The 4,165-nt window shown below is 35.7% G+C and overlaps 1 long non-coding RNA gene across 1 annotated transcript; it reads left to right on the forward strand.

Annotated features, from left to right (window-relative positions):
* The first annotated feature begins 1,339 nt into the window (after nt 1-1,339).
* LOC106870510 (uncharacterized) lies at nt 1,340-3,257 on the forward strand. Its single transcript, XR_001409533.2, has 3 exons — nt 1,340-1,534; nt 1,737-1,811; nt 2,179-3,257. It is a non-coding gene; the product is annotated as an uncharacterized LOC106870510 (long non-coding RNA).
* The last annotated feature ends 908 nt before the right edge of the window (nt 3,258-4,165 follow it).

Below are 4,165 nucleotides of genomic sequence, written 5' to 3' on the forward strand. Positions count from 1 at the left end.
GCGGTTTCGATTCCCAGACCGGGCGTTGTGAGTGTTTATTGAGCGAAAACACCTAAAAGCTCCACGAGGCTCCGGCAGGGGATGGTGGCGAACCCTGCTGTACTCTTTCACCACAACTTTCTCTCACTCTTACTTCCTGTTTCTGTTGTGCCTGTAATTCAAAGGGTCAGCCTTGTCACACTGTGTCACGCTGAATATCCCCCGAGAACTACGTTAAGGGTACACGTGTCTGTGGAGTGCTCAACCATGTGCACGTTAATTTCACGAGTAGGCTGTTCCGTTGATGGGATCAACTGGAACCCTCAACATCGTAAGCGACGGAGTGCCAACAAGGCTTCTATCATATTAAACTGGATGGAGAGGCTCATGTTGCTGGAGTGGCAGAGAATCACATTGTTGTTTCCTCTTTTTAGCTTGGGTGGGAAGGATCACTCATGAATGATGTGTTAGCTTGAGTGGGAGTGGACCACTCAGGTGAGTGTGAGATAGTCTAGATCAGTGGTTCTCAACCATTTTTTTCATCTATGGACTCCTTTGATTCGTATCTTACTCAAATGGACCCTCGTTGCCCATTCAATATTTAAAAAATCTCGTTATATTTTCATAATTAAATATTGTTAGGAATTGTATAAAAAAATGTCGTTAAAATATTTTATGTATTGTTATGGAGTGGGAGCCCTAAGCAGTGATGTGTATAAATGCAATGATATTCCTAGTTCAAGTATGCCTGTGGCACATTCGAGCCTGTAAACAAACCATTCACTGTTATATGTTGGAGGAAATTTCTTGCTGTAAATACACCTAAATCAGGTCTCAGTGCAACCTACCCAGACTGTGAGATGCTAGCATTTCAGAGTGATTATCACCTCTTCAGTAACAGACACCGAACAGGGTGCACTGCAAGCTGACAAGAGAGATTGTCTCTCTTATGTTATTCCGGTCATTTTATGATGACTGGTCGCGCCAATCGATGGCTCAATGTAAACAAATTGTTGTGTGGGAGCACTAAGCAGTGACATGTATAAATACAATGGCACTGTGAGCTGATTTAGTTGTCTACAGTGACAAATTTTCTCCATGACAAAATGCAGTAAATGACTTGCTTATGGGTCCAAACATGCTTTTAGCATATTCAAACTGGCAATAAAATTACATTTTTACACATAGCTGCTTAGTGCTCCCATTGTGTAATTTGTTTACGGTCAGCTACTGATTGATACTACCAGTCACTGTACAATGGCAGGCATATCATAAGAGAGACAACTTCACATATCGGCATGCAGCGCACCCTGTTTGGTTTCTGTAACTGAAGTGGAGATAACCACTCCAAAATGCTAGCATCTCACAGCTTTGGTAGGTGGCACTGCATGCTGATTTAGGTATACTTACAGCATTTGTCTACAGCGAGAACTGATAATAACTTTGCATTTATGCATTGTAGAAATATAACCATGAATTTTAATGACAAAATTTTATATGGACCCCCAAAGGTCATATAGACCCTGACTAAGAACCACTATTCTAGATCCTTCTGGTGAGTAGTGATAATTTATGAGTAGATTACATTAGCCTATGCTATATCATGTTGAGTGATGATAGTTTATTTTATTTTTTTAATTTTCTGAAGTTTGTAATCTTACATGGAGGTCTACCAGTCCAAGTCTAAAATAGTGTTTCAAATTACACACACCCTTTCTATTTTGTATATTTATTTTATGTTTCCCTACTCTTTGCAGATCACTGGGATATGAATTAGATTACGGTACAGTTGGAGCTGTCTCGGGTATATTCAATTCATGTTTTTCTTTGGGGTAAGCAGGGTTTGTTTATATTTTTTATTGTGTATATAGCACATATATATACATATATATACATATATATATTTCTTCACTCATTTATCATTGTTCATATTTTATCACAGCATGATAAGTTCAAAATATTATTATTATTATTATTATTATTATTATTATTATTATATTAGTAAATGTTTTTATTTTTCATTCCTTTTCGAAATTATCCCTAATTTGTGGTGTAGAGCTTTGGCTGTTCTTTCTAGCGGGTCAGATGTCCTTTTATGGGTATCTATGATGTGTATTAAATGTACACTGTATTTTACATGAAGTATATATATATATATATATATATATATATATTTATTGTTATTGTTTCTTCCTACAGAGCCTTTGTAGGACCGTTCGTTGGCGGTGCATTAAATGAAAAGCTGGGATTTGAGTGGGCTTCTGTTGTTGGATCTGGTTTTATGTGTTTTGCTGTAAGTACAATCATGTATCTACTAATGAGTTGATATAAACATTTTAACTGTTGATACAATTATAGGTCATACAAATGAGTTCATATGAGTTCATATCAGGCAGCATGATATTCTGTTACAAAACACTGACTGATAATATTCACATTATACAGGGTGTCCACAAAGACTGGGTACATGGAGTAAATAAAATCATAACATAAACAATTGAATATAAGAAATAATAATTTCTTAAAGTATGTCTTAATCCCTATGTGGGTACATGGAGTAAATAAAATCATAATATAAACAATTAAATATAAGAAATACTGATTTCTTAAAGTATGTGTTAAGCCCCTTGTACCCAGACTTTGTGGACACCCTGTGTTATAAAAGTGTATCAAATGTATATTCTTTTCTTTGTTATATTACAACACACACAGACACACTTATATAAATATATTCCACATTGAACTTTCCCGTCAGTTTCAATGTATGAGGATCTGACAACCTACACTTTCTATTTCAGTTATAATGCTTATGTCAAATGTAGCATATGAGAACTTTTATGCATTATGCAATCATCAGGTTTATGTAGTGACATGTGGAACTACATAAATCTGTCACTACATTAACCTGTCATTACATAAACCTGATTATTGTGTAACACATGAAAATTTACACCGAATAAAATATATTGTACATGCAAACATTATTCAAATTTGGAACACAAAACAATAAACACTTTCAAAGATATGAACGAAATATTAATTTACAAATGATAGAAAAATATGTACACCCAAAAGGATTATTTGCTATATTCAATATTTGGTGTGACCATCCTTGCTTTCAATGGCTGCATTAAGTCTTCTGGGCATAGAGTTTACTAAATTTCCGCATATAACCAACAAAATCGACCTCCATTTATCCTGAATGATGTCTTTCAATTGTGTTACATTAGTGTTTTTTCTCCTCAACCTTCCTTTTTAGAACACCCCACAGATGTTCTATTGAGTTTAAATCAGGTTATCTTATCTGATAAAAACTTAGTCATCATCTTTGAAGTGTGTTTAGGGTCGTTATCATCCTTGATGCTTTTCAACATTGTTTTCTGCAATATGTCACAATAAAGGCTTCAATCCATTGTTCTCTCAATAAATATGATTCTTCCTACACCAGCTGCACTCCTTCGTCCCCAAAGTATCACACTTCTGCCACCGTGATTCATGGTAGACATGGTACATTTGTTGCTTTATCTTCACCTGGTTGTCACCATACTCATTTAATACCATCTGACCCCAACAAGTTGATTTTAGTCTCATCAGAAAAAAGAATTTTATTCCCAAACTCCTTCCCCTTACTCACAAAGGTTTCGGCAAAAGAAAGACGACTTGATTTATGCCTGATAGTGAGGAGAGCCTTCCTATTAGAAATGCATCTATGAAAACCACACTGGTTCAAAGGTCACATAAGAATCTGTGTGTTCATTTGCATGTGCTTTGTTTAATGTGAGAGCCATATTAGAGAACTCACAACACCCAGGCATCTATCTGAAGAGCACAAGTGAAATTTTCAGTCCTTGCCCTCATGAAAGGAAATACATTCTATCATACCCGTGTGCCCTGTCGTGACTATAACCACCAGTTCCCCAACTTCAGCTTTCCTACCAAAGAATCTGGCAAAGAGTTTGACCTGAACACATTCGAATACTCTCACAGACACATACACGCTCTAACACAGTGGACATACACCCAATCGACCCTTTTTCCACCCTACTCCTCCAATATAAGCCCCTACACAAATACTCCAAAGAATTTAAACAAAATATAAACAAAACACACAATAACTTATACATACACATTTATATATGTATATCTGTTTATATATATTTGTATAAGATATATATATATATATATA

The sequence above is a fragment of the Octopus bimaculoides genome, chromosome 23 (assembly GCF_001194135.2).
Source record: "Octopus bimaculoides isolate UCB-OBI-ISO-001 chromosome 23, ASM119413v2, whole genome shotgun sequence".
Lineage (NCBI taxonomy): Eukaryota > Metazoa > Mollusca > Cephalopoda > Octopoda > Octopodidae > Octopus > Octopus bimaculoides.